Genomic DNA, 13,632 nt, shown 5'->3' with positions numbered 1-13,632 from the left:
TTTGTTGCTACACACTAAACTGAATGAATGACAATTTCACATACAGTAACGAGAACCTGGGTGCATGCTGTCAGAAGGGAAGAGGATTGACTATCTGAAGGGTAGCCATTAGCAAGGCAAGATTCACACACTTTGTCGGAGTGAAAACAGCTGTAGATTGGAAGATTATTAACCATACAAGTGATGCCATCACTTTGCTCAGGCCACCAAGTTTCTCATCTTGAACAGATAGGACTGAATTTGCCAGAAAGCACAATGTCACGGGCAGCATTTTTCATTTTCCTGTCTGAATGTTTTATTTAATATCTCATTTAATACGCTGGAAAAAAAGACAAATCAGTAAGTGACAATCGGTCGGTGTTTGACCCGTTAAAAGAAGCTTTGATAACGTGCGGTGAGAGAGAGAGAGAGAGAGAGAGTAGTAGAGAGAGATCGAGATGGAGAGAAGTAGAGAGAGAGAGAGGAGAGTATAGATAGCTAGTATAGAGAGATGAGTAGGAGAGATTAATAGCTCTCTCTTACCGCTTCTCTCGCTCGCGAGCGCTCCTAGCGCTCCTCGCTGCTCTCGCTCTCTCCGCGCTCTTCTCTCTCTCTCTCGCTCTCTCTCTGCTCTCTCTTCTCTCGCTCTCTCTTCTCTCTCTTCTCTCCTCTCTCTCTCCCTTCTCTCTCTCTCTCTCTCTCTCTCTCTTCGCTGCTGTCCTCGCCGCTCTCTCTTCTCTCTCGTCTCTCCTTCTTTCCTCTCTCTCTCTCTCTCTCTCCTCCTCTCTCGCTCGCTCTTCCTCGCTCCTCTCTCCTCTCTCTCTCTCGCTCTCGCGCTCCTTCCTCGCGTCTCGTCTCGACTACGGCTCGATCTTCGGTTCACATGCTTCAGATTCTTGACTCTGATCGTTCTTTAGCTGAAGAATGGAATTACCATAACGTTATATTTCTATTTAACAGTGTTACTCATTACTATCGGGTTAGAATCAAACAGTAGTTGTGCAGAACCTATGGCATATAAATAAGATGTCACCGTGTTAACAGCTCCGTGATTTAAAACCAATTAACATGTTGAAAAATAAAGAACAAATATAACGGTATATACGTTCCAAAGATTCCTGCAGAAGGATGCTCCCTCATGCCGCGACTTCTGAAAGCTTTGATTATTTATTCTGCAGCCAAGCATACAGCATATTATAAGGGTGACCAATATACAAGGACATGAATGTAGACGTTCGTAGGCGTCCATGGAGAAGGGACAACTTTGATTCATTACATTACTGTGCTTTCAGTTTGCAGAGAGTCCCCACTGTCACATCACCCATCAAAGTACGCTTTGAACAAAGGGAACAAATCTCTCCAAAGGGAAAGAAGATTGGGGAGCGAGTCAACCCACCCGGCATCCATGAACCTTGCAGAGTCATAGTCATGGAGTGATACAGCGGGGAAACAGGCCCTTCGGCCAAACCTGCTCACACAACAGGCCAAACATGTCCCAGTTACACTAGTCCCACCTGCCCGCGTTTGGTCCATATCCAGTGGCGGACTGGCCAGGGTGTCAGCTTGCCCGATGGCAAGTGGGCCCCTGATGAGGTGGGCCCCCTATATGAAGTGGGCCCCTGATGAGGTGGGCCCCCTTTGTCTCCCGGCAACCAATATTTTTAGACCCAGTCCGCCACTGTCCATATCCCTCCAAACCAAGTCCTATCCATGTACCTGTGGAACTGTTTCTTAAACAGTTGCAGCAAGGAACCTTCTTGAAGGAAGGATGGAGATGCGATGGAAATGGTTTAGCGAAAGTTTATCAGAATGATGCAAAGTGCTGGAGTAACGCTTGGGGCGGCACGGTGGCGCAGCGGTAGAGTTGCTGCCTTACAGCACCAGAGACCAGGGTTCAATCCTGACTCCGGGTGCTGTCTGTACGGATTTTGTACATTCTCTCTGTGACTGCGTGGGTTTTCTCCGGGTGCTTTAGTATCCTCCCACACGCCAAAGGCATGCAAGTTTGCAGGTTAATTGGCTTCGGAAAAAATTGTAAATTGAACCTAGTGCGTCGGATAGTGCTAGTGCAAAGGGTCATGGAGTCATAGAGTGATACAGTGTGGAAACAGGCCCTTCGGCCCAACTTGCCCACACCGGCCAACAATGTCCCAGCTACCCTAGCCCCACTTGCCTGCGCTTGGTCCATAACCCTCCAAACCTGTCCTATCCATGTACCAGTCCAACTGTTTCTTAAACAATGGGATAGTCTCAGCCTCAACTACTTCCTCTGGCAGCTTGTCCCATACACCCACCACACTCAGTGTGAAAAAGTTACCTCTCGGATTCCCATTAAATCTTTTCCCCTTCACCTTGAACCTATGTCCTCTGGTCCTCGATTCCCCTACTCTGGGTATAAGACTGTGCATCTACCCAATCTATTCCTCTCATCGCTGGTTGGCACAGACTCGGTGGGCCAAATGGCCTGTTTCTGCGGTGTCTCTAGTCTAAAGTCTTAAACAAAGCAGGTCAGGCAGCAAGTCAGCAGAACATGGATAGGTGGTGTTTCAGGTTGAGACCTTTCTTCAGAATGATACCTGGAATGGGTTAGTTGTTTAATGAGAAAAGATTGGAGAGGTTAGGTTGGTATTCCCTGGTGTTTAGAAGTGTGAGATTTCATCAGCTCATAAGCCATAGGAGCAGAATTAAGCCATTCGGCCCATCGAGTCTACATCATTCAATCATGGCTGATCTATTTTTCCCTCAACCCCATGCTCCTACATTCTTCCCATAACCTTTAACTCCTGTACTAATCTCTGCTCTAAAAATATCCACTGACTTGGCCTCCACAGCCTTCTGTGGCAATTAATTTCACAGATTCACCGCGCTATGACTCAAGAAGATGATGATGAACTTGGGCTGGGTGGATGTGGAGACGGTTTTTCTTCTTATGTGAGAAACGAGATCTAGGGTCATTGTTTAAAATTGAAGGGTGCCCAGGTTAAGACAGAGGCGCATGAAATTGATGATGTGAAACTATAAATGGAATATTAATAGGAATATACAACAGACAATAGACAATAGGTGCAGGAGTAGGCCATTCGGCCCTTCGAGCCAACACCGCCATTCACTGTAATCATGGCTGATCATCCACAATCAGTACCCCGTTCCTGCCTTCTCCCCATATCCCCTGACTCCGCTATCTTTAAGAGCTCTATCGAACTCTCTTTGGAAGCATCCAGAGTATTGGCGTCCACTGCCTTCTGAGGCAAACAATTCCACACATTCACAACCCACTGTTTAAAAAATGTTTTCCTCATCTCCGTTCGAAATGGCTTACCCCTTATTCTTAAAGTGTGGCCCCTGGTTCTGGACTCCCCCAACATCGGGAACATATGTAGAAGTTTTTACTCCTTATAAAGGTCACTAAAAATTTGGAATAACTTAAATATTTTGTCTATTGTTTATCTGCTTATTAGCTTTAGCAGCTTTCTTTATTGGTCGGCATTTGTTTGTGCAACAGTAGAATTGCTGCCTTACAGCGCCAGAGACCCGGGTTCGATCCTGACTATGAGTGCTGTCTGTACGGAGTTTGTACGTTCTCCCCGTGACCATGTGGGTCTCCTCCGGGTGATCTGGTTCCTTCCCACACTCCAAAGACGTACAGGTTTTGTAGGTTAATTGGCTTTGGTAGAATTGTAAATTGTCGCTCGTGCGTGTAGGATAGTGTTAGTGTACGGGGTGATCGCTGGTTGGCGCGGACTTGGTGGGCCAAATGGCCTGTTTCTGCGCTGTATCTCTCAAGTCTATCTGTAAAGTCTAAAACAGAGCAGGTCAGGCATCATCTCTGCAGGTTTTGGTAAAATTGTAAATTGGGTCCCTAATCTGTAGGATAGTGCTACTGTACGGGGTGATCGCTGGTCGGCGCAGACTTAGTGGGCCGAAGGGCCTGTTCACACTGTATCCCTAAAGTAAAGTGGTCACAGCCACACCCACAGGTCTCAGTGCTGGCACCAATGCTGTTCAACATCTACATCCATTACCTGCCTGCAACCCAGTCAACGAAGTATGGCTATGCTGATGACCTGGCCATCCTACTCAGTAAAGCCATCCTGGGAAGCAGCAGAAGAGGGCCTCAAGCTCAGCATGGGTAAGACAACATCTTCAATGTTCCACCTCAACAACAGGGAAGTGACCCGCGAGATGAACGTCATGGTGGATAACGCCCGGTTACGGTCCAGCCCGTCCCCGCGTACCTCGGTCATTCAAACAACATCTGGAAAGTGCCAAGGCAAAGCCAAGCGCCCGTGCCGCACTGATACGCCGCCTAGCCGGCACCACATGGGGAGCCACGACGAAGACACTGCGCATGTCCACAGTGGCCCTGGTGTTCTCAGCCGCCGAGTACTGGTGGCGTAGCCCTCACGCCAAGAAGCTGGATGCTGCCCTCAACAGCGCCCTGCGGACTGTCTCCGGATGCCTACGAGCCACCCCAATAAACCAACTGCCCGTCCTCGCTGGCATCGCCCCAGCCAACATCAGACGAGAAGCAGCCACGCTGGCCCTCTCTCGAAAGCCACAGACCAGTGAATCCCACCTCCTCCATCAGATCGTCACAGAGACACCACGACGAGTGCGCCTCAAGTCACGGCGCCCCTTTGCCACGCAAGCCCAAGAGCTGCTCTGCACAACACCGGCTGACGCTTCTAAGGCCGCCTGGGTCAAGACGAGATGGAGAGACCAGTGGAAGTCAGCGGAACCATCTAGGCTACATCAATGGCCCCATGGACGTCCCTGGCCAGGACCTGCCCCCAAAGCAGTGGACAACCCTCAACCACTTGAGGACAGGCGTCGGACGCTATGGAGTAGCGATGAAGAGGTGGGACCTCGTGGGCAGCCAGCGCCTCCTGCGAGTGTGGGGACCCAACACAGACAGTGGAGCACATCGTCACCAGTTGCCCCAAACACCGGCCAATGATGAACGAGGTCAATGGTGAACGAGGTCTGATTGACCTGGACGATGACACGTTGGCCTGGCTCGCCTCAACGGAGCTGCAGGTCTAGAAGACACACGACAGAAGAAGGAGAAGCCATTGTAGATTTGCTCAGTAATCCACTTGATCTGCTAAATGATGCAATAAGATTTTGCTCTTCTGATGTAACTAAACCCATGTCACCTGTCGTGTTAGCACCCATAAACAAAATGGCGGAGCAGACTTGATGGGCCAAAAGGACTAATTCTGCTCTCGTAGCTTATGAACTTGTATGAACCAGACTTGTTTAGCGTGCCCGGCATTTTCACTGACTTTTTTTTGCCAAACTTACAAGGCCTGGTCAAATTTGTCAAAGAGGATGAAGCCTGAACAAACTGTTATCTGCCCGGCAACAGTACAGAACAGGAGCCTCTTGATGCCAAATCCCTGATGTGTTAGCTTTGTTGACCAAGGCAAGCCTGAGAGATTGCCTGAAGTTTCACACGGAAATCTTTGGCTTTTTCACCGGCCTGAACAAAAGTCTCATCGTTCTGCTTCAACTACCCACTGGTCATGACCTTGAGACTTTTCACCCTTGTCTTTCCACTCTGACCTCTGGAGGATTGGACCTCTGGCTTATTTCTCAATGCCTGGAATAATGCTCCTGGATTTTCATAAGTTCTAGGAGCAGAATTAGGCCATTCGGCCCATCACGTCTGCTCCGCCATTCAATCACTGCTGAACTATCTTTGCCTCTCAACCCCATTCTCCTGCCTTCTTCCCATCACCCTGACACCGGGGAAAATCAAGAATCTATCGATCTCCACCTTAAACATATCTCATGACTTGGCCTCCACAGCTGTCTGTGGCAATAAATTCCACCCTCTGACTAAAGAAATTCCTCCTCATCTCCTTCCGAAAGATATGTATTTTTATTCTGAGTCTATAGCCTCTGGTCCAAGACTCTCCCACTAGTGTAAACATCCTCTCCCCATCCACTCTATCCAAGCCTTTCACTATTTCAATGAGGTCCCCCCCCCTTATCCTTCCAAACTTCAGCGAGTACAGGCCCAGGGCCGTCAAACGCTCATCATAGGTTAACCCACTCCTTCCTGAGATCATTCTCGTAAACCTCCTCTGGACCCTTTCCAAAGCCAGCACATCTTCCACAGATATGTGGCTCCAAACTGCTCACAATACTCCAAATGCGGTCTGACTAGTGCCTTATAAAGCCTCATTTTAGCCTTTGGCTTGCTATGGGTTATTTTTGCATCTTTCACCAGCCAGCATGTCAATGTGGCTGTCTATGTAAGGGAATTTTAGACTCACAGAGCACCGAAACATGCCCTTTGGCCCACATAAGCTGGCCCACTTTGGTACACACACACACACACACACACACACACACACACACACACACACACACACACACACACACACACACACACACACACACACACACACACACACACACACACACACACACACACACACAGACAAACACCTCCAGATATTCAGGGACAGTTTCTTCCCAGCAGTTATCAGGCAACTGAACCACCCTACCACAACCAGAGAGTGGCCCTGACCTCCCACCCACCCCATTGGAGACCCTTGGACTATCTTTAATTAGTTACTCCTCCATTTTGTGTCTACCGTCGATGTAAACCAGCATCTGCAGTTCTTTCCTACACGATATATCTTTAATTGGACTTTACTGGTTTTAAATCTTGCACTAAAAGTAATTACCTTTACCCTGTCTCTATACACTTTTGGACGACTTGATTGTAATCATGTATGATAGACACAAAAAGCTGTAGAAACTCAGCGGGTCAGGCAGCATCTCCAGAGAAAAGGAGATCCTTTTAGTCTTTCCGCTGACTGGATGGCACACACCGAAAAGGCTTTCCACTGTACCTCGGTACACGTGACAATCAACTGAACTAACTAACTAATTCCATGCCAACCATCATGTACTCATCTATACTGATCCTATTTAGCTTCAGTAGGCCCATGGCTTTCAATACCTTGACAAGTGAGATGTTCATCTGAGTGAAGAAGCTGGTGAGAATTTACCTCCGACAGCTACTGAAACAGTGCCTTCTAGATTCCAACTATACTCTGGGTGAAGAAGAATTCTTCCTCAGATCCTTTACATGACCTGCAGGGAATGGAGGGTTTTGGATCATGTGCAGGCGGATGAAATTAGTTGAACGTGGCATCGTGTTTGACAAAGACATTATGGACTAAAGGGCCTATTCCTGTGCTGCACTGTTCTATGTGCAGGAAGGAACTGCAAATGCTGGTTTATATCGAAGATCGACACTAAGAGCTGGAGTAACTCCACGGGTCAGGCAGCATCACAGGGAAAACGGAATAGCTGAGGTTTCAGGTCAGAACTGTCTGTAGAAGAGTTCTGAACCAAAACGTCATCTATTCTTTTTCTCCAGAGATGCTGCCAGACCCGCTGAAACATAGAAACATAGAAAATAGGTGCAGGAGTAGGCCATTCTGCCCTTCGAGCCAGCACCACCATTCAATATGATCATGGCCAATCATCCAAAATCAGTACCCCGTTCTGGCTTTTTCCCCATATCCCTTGGTTCCCTTGGCCCTAAGAGCTAAATCAAACTCTCTCCTAAAACATCCAGTGAATCGGCCTCCACTGCCTTCTGTGGCAGAGAATTCCACAGAACACCCATCATCCTCCTGTGCTCCAAGGAATAGAGACCCAGCCTATTCAACCTCTCCCTATAGCTCACACCCTGGCAACATCCTCGTAAATCTTTTCTGCACCCTTTCAAGCTTGACAATATCTTTCCTATAACATGGTGCCCAGAGCTGAACACAATATTCTAAAGTCTGAAGAAGGGTTTCGGCCCGAAACGTTGCCTTTTTCCTTCGCTCCATAGATGCTGCTGCACCCGCTGAGTTTCTCCAGCTTTTTTGTGTACCTTTGATTTTCCAGCATTTGCAGTTCCTTCTTAAACACAATATTCTAAATGTGGCCCGCACCTGTCCTCCACCATCACCCTGAGCACCGGCACACCACAGGGTTGTGTACTAAGCCCCTGCTCTACTTCCTCTTCACTCACGACTGTGTCCCTGCATTCGACACCAACACCATCGTGAAGTTTGCAGACGACACAACAGTGATTGGGCTGATTACCAACGGTGATGAAACAAACTACAGAGCGGAGGTGCAGAACCTGGCGGACTGGTGCGCCAATAACAACTTGGCACTAAACACCTCCAAGACCAAGGAGCTGATTATTGACTTCGGGAGGTCCCATTCTGGAGAATACGCCCAAATCTCCATTTACGGGGAAAGTGTGGAGAGAGTGTCCAGCTTTAAGTTTCTGGGCACTCACATTTCAGAAGACCTCACATGGTCCACAAATACCGCCGCGCTGGTCAAGAAGGCACAGCAACGACTGTTCTTCCTGAGGACATTAAAAAAGACTGGTCTGCCCCAACAGCTGCTGACAACGTTCTACCGCTGCACCACAGAGAGCATACTAACGTATGGCATCTCAGTGTGGTATCTCAGCTGCACGGAGGCGGAGAGGAGAGCTCTTCAGCGCGTCGTCAACAGAGCGCAGTGGATCATCGGGACAGAGCTACCAGACTTGGAGGGCATCTACCACACGCGGTGCCTCAGGAAGGCCCTCAGCATCCATAAGGACTCATCACACCCCTGCCACGGTCTGTTTCAACTACTTCCCTCCGGCAGACGTTACAAGGCCTTCTACGCCCGAACCTCTAGACTCAGGAACAGTTTTATCCCAAGAGCTATAGCCGCTCTGAACCGGCCCTAATGAGTGCCCCCCCCCCACCCACCCCCTTTGGACAGTCTCCCTCAGATGGTCACGTCAATCAATTCAGCTTGCTTATTTATGTATTGTATTTATTTACCTTTCTTGTACATCAGTGGAGCTGCACACTAAATCTCGTTGCACTGACGTGCAATGACAATAAAATATATTATTATTATTATTATTATTATTATTATTATACAATTGTAACATGAACTCCCAACTTCTATACTCAATACTCTGACTGATGAAGGCCAAAGTGCCAAAAGTCTGTTTGACTGCCTTATCTAGGTGTGACTCGAACTTCAAGGAACCATGCACTTGAACCCCTACATCCTCGTAAATCTTCTCCGCACTCTTTCCATCTTAACAACATCCTTCCTGTAGCAAGGTGACCAAAGTGAGGTTGCACGGCATAAAAACATAGAAAATAGGTGCAGGAGTAGGCCATTCACCCCTTCAAGCCCACACCGCAATTCAATATGATCATGGCCAATCTTCTAAAATCAGTACCACGTTCCTGCTTACAATACAATACAATTCATACAATACAATTCAATTTATTGTCATTTGGACCCCTTGAGGTCCAAACGAAATGACATTTCTGCAGCCATACATTACAAACAAATAGACCCAAGACACAACATAATTTACATAAACATCCAGGAGCTCTTCAACCCCGCAACTCGGGCGGGAGAAGTCGCCGTTGCGGGAGCCCTGAAAAGCGGACTCCCTCCAGGGACCCGCGGGCTCCCGGTGTCGCCGTCCGCCAAACCCGCAGTTGCAGCCACCGAATCTCCGGGGGTCGGGTCGCAGCAGCGTCCACCACAGCTCCACCCGCTCTGGACTCGGCCAGCTCCGCGACGGTGAGGTGAGTAGTCGGCACCAGAGCCCCCGGTCTTCCTGTTGGAGGCCGCTCCTCGTTGCAGCCCCAACGACAACGGAGACCCGACAAAGAAAAGATCGGGCCTCCCGTGCAGGGAGAGATTTAAAAGTTACCTCCAACCCCCCCCCCCACACCACCCCCACCCCCCCACACACATACCCCAACAAAAATAACAAAAACTACATAAAAACATAGACATAAAATAATAAAAAACGCAGACGGACTGCAGAGGCCGCTGCTGACGAGAGTCGCGCCGCCCCCATATCCCTTGCTCCCCATATCCCTTGATCCCGTTAGCCCTAAGAGCGATATCTGACTCTCTCTTGCAGACCTTCGAGCCGTGGCCATAGCCTGGCACCGTGCGGTGTTGTAGCAGACCACCGTGGTGCAGCGGTAGAGTTGCTGCCTTACAGCGCTTGCAGCGCCGGAGACCCGGGTTCGATCCTGACCACGGGTGCTGTCTGCACGGAATTTGTACGTTCTCCCCGTGACCCACGTGGGTTTTCTCCGAGATCATCGGTTTCCTCCAACACTCCAAAGACGCACAGGTTTGCAGGTCAATTGGCTTGGTATAAATGTAAATCGTCCCCTAGTGTGTGTAGGATAATGCTAGTGTACGGGGAACGCTGGTCGGCGCGAACCCGCGCTGTTTCTGCGCTGTATCTCTAAAACTAAAACTAAAAAAACTAAAACCATGTCAACTCAAATAGAGTTGGCCGCTAAATTAGCAGCACAGTATTCCAAACTGTTCGGAAACAAGTAGAAGATATTTTTGGAACATGTTCCCAAACAACAATAGACAACAGAAAATAGGTTCAGGAGACGGCCATTTGGCCCATTGAGCCAGAACCGCCATTCACTGTGATCATGGCAATTAATTCCACAGATGCATCGCCCTATGACTCAAGAAGATGATGATGAACTTGGGCTGGGTGGATGTGGACACGGTTTTTCTTCTTATGGGAGAAACGAGATCTAGGGTCATTGTTTAAAATTGAAGGGTGCCCAGGTTAAGACAGAGGTGAGAATCAGCGCATGAAATTGACGATGTGAAACAATAAATGGAATATTAATAGGAATAGACAACAGACAATAGGCAATAGACAATAGGTGCAGGAGTAGGCCATTCGGCCCTTCGAGCCAGCACCGCCATTCACTGTGATCATGGCTGATCATCCACAATCAGTACCCCGTTCCTGCCTTCTCCCCATATCTCTTGGCTCCACTCTCTTTAAGAGCCCTATCTAACAACGTCTGAGCATGTCTTGGTTTGTTGAGCAAAATGCCGCAATAGCTGGGCGGACCAACTGCGCATTCTACCGCTAGTAGTGTGGAGACGTTTCACACAACGGGCTTAATATTGGCTCGCGAGAGGGGGTATATCACGGTCTGCAGGGACGAGAGACACCATAAGGTCATAAATGATAGGAGTAGAATTAGGCCATTCGGCCCATCACGCCTACTCCGCCATTCAATCATGGCTGATCTGTCTTTCTCCCTTAACCCCTCTCTCCATCCACTCTATCCAAGCCTTTCAGAAGGGAGAGATAGATCAGTCATGATTGAATGGCGGACTAGACTCGATGGGTCGAATGGCCTAATTCTGCTCCTATCACTTATTACCTTATGACCTTTGAACTTTGCCCCTCTGCCCTTTAAGGCCTGCTCTATGTCCTATTCTATTAGTTAGATCGAGCATCGCATCATGCTTGGGCCAAAGGGCCTGTTTCTGTGCTCTGTGAGTCTACAATTCCCTAAAATAGCCAGCCACATAACCTGTCGGGTGACAACGTCTGAAATGAGGCTTTATGAGGCAATAGCCAGACCGCATTTGGAGTACAGTGAGCAGTTGTGGGCCCCATATCTGAGATATACAAATTAATAACTCAAAAGGCACGAAGGTATGAAAATGGATATATCTGCTTATCAATATTATTTGATTCGGTACTTCATTGACATCATCATATTCCAACTAGCGCACAGAACAGCACAGGAGGTAATCTATAGAATTTGCTGTGACGTTATTCATTGAATAACAACTGACTGGAGAGGTTTGGCACAAATAGAAATATAATTACTTGCTAGGAGATAAGAGATGGTCCTGCAATTCCTTGACAATCTCCAGACGTCTGATCTTTGGTTTAGTATAGAGATACAGCGCGGAAACAGGCCCTTCGGCCCACTGAGTCCGCACCAACCAGCGATCCCCGCACACTAACACTATCCTACACACACTAGGGACAATTTACAATTAAACCAAGCCAATTAGCCAACAAACCTGTCCGTCTTTGAAATGTGGGAGGAAACTGGAACACCTGAAGAAAACCCACGCAGGTCACGGGGGAGAACGTACAAACTCCGTACAGCCACGCACCTGTCGTCAGGACCGAACAAATAGAAACATAGAACCACAGAAAATAGGTGCAGGAGTAGGCCGCAGCCTTCGAGCCAGCACCGCCACTCAATATGACCATGGCTCATCATCCAAAACCCGTGTCTCTGACGTTGTAAGGCAGCCACTCTACTGCTGCGCCACCATGCCACCCATTTATCCGGCTAAAAATGATTCAAAATAATTACATTTGAGGCAAATATACAGCAGTGATTTTTCTTTCTTGATGTCACATTACTCATTTCCCCCCCCATGGTCTTAGGTGCACTGTGCAATTTCTATAAACACAGGAACTTAGGGGCGCAGCGGTAGAGTTGCTACCTCACAGCGCCAGAGACCCGGGTTCGATCCTGTACGGAGTTTGTACGTTCTCCCCGTGACCAGCGTGGGTTTTCTCCGGTTGCTCCGGTTTCCTCCCACACTCCAAAGACGTGCGGGTTCGTGGGTTTAATTGGCGTCGGCAAAGATTGTAAGTTGTCCCTGGAGTGCGTAGGATAGCGTTTGCGTGCGGGGATCGCAGGTCGGCGCGGACTCGGTGGGCTGAAGGGCAAGTTTCACTAAAACTAAATACAAGTTTTTTTTTAATGAAACGAATCAACTGAATTACTTGTGAAAATATGCGAAAAATTCCGATTTAACCGTATCTCTAAACTGAGAACTATCCTGTTTTGCAGGCCACGTGGTCCGAGGAACTCTGTGTAATTTTTTACAAACCCAGGAACTCTTCCTGTGATCCATATCGTTCGTCTGGAATATCTTTTCCAGATGCATCCTAGCTGTGAGCCGAAGCTCTGTTCTTTATCAAGACTGTTTTCTGAAATAGAAACAGCATCTGGAGTGGAAGCAATGAATAACAGGTTGCTATTTGACAGCTTCATCGAATAATGCGGTGGACTCTTCCAATGGGACCAGTACTGAGAGCCCGATGAAAGCCGCTTTGCAGATTGCGTCTTTACTATTTACTTCATTCGGAGACAAGTGGCTCCCGATGTCACACAAAGCTGATAGGATGATGATGATGACCAGTCGTTTCTGTTCCATTGAGGGTCTCAGGCCTAATCAACCAACAACAGAGGACTCTGGAAGTCCTCGACATTCTTGCCCCGCTGCGGAGATGTCTGTGCTTTATTCACAAGGTCACTGCTGTCAAAACGGCTGGGCAGAATAAGTGGTTTCACACACGCTTCTCACAGGCTTCGTTTGCGCGATGTATTCAATAAAACCCGGCTGAAGAGATTATAGGTGTCTGTCTATTGTGAAGGCCGGCCTCTTGGTTAACGAAGGCAGCAGCTTGGGATTTTGTCGAGGAATTATGGAGTCATAGAGTCACACGGCGTGGAAACAGGTCCTTCGGCCTTGCGGCCCGACCAGAACCAGGGGCCACAGTTTAAGAATAAGGGGTAAGCCATTTAGAATGGAGACGAGAAAAACGCTTTTTCTCACAGAGAGCGATGAGTCTGTGGAATTCTCTGCCTCAGAGGGCGGTTGAGGCAGGTTCTCTGGATGCTTTCAAGAGAGAGCTAGATAGGGCTCTTAAAGATAGCGGAGTCAGGAGATATGGGGAGAAGGCAGGAACGGGGTACTGATTGGGGATGATCAGCCATGATCACA

The sequence above is a fragment of the Amblyraja radiata genome, chromosome 4 (assembly GCF_010909765.2).
Source record: "Amblyraja radiata isolate CabotCenter1 chromosome 4, sAmbRad1.1.pri, whole genome shotgun sequence".
In the NCBI taxonomy this organism is placed as follows: domain Eukaryota; kingdom Metazoa; phylum Chordata; class Chondrichthyes; order Rajiformes; family Rajidae; genus Amblyraja; species Amblyraja radiata.
The sequence above is the reverse complement of the archived record's forward strand: the minus strand, read 5'-3'. Positions refer to the sequence as shown.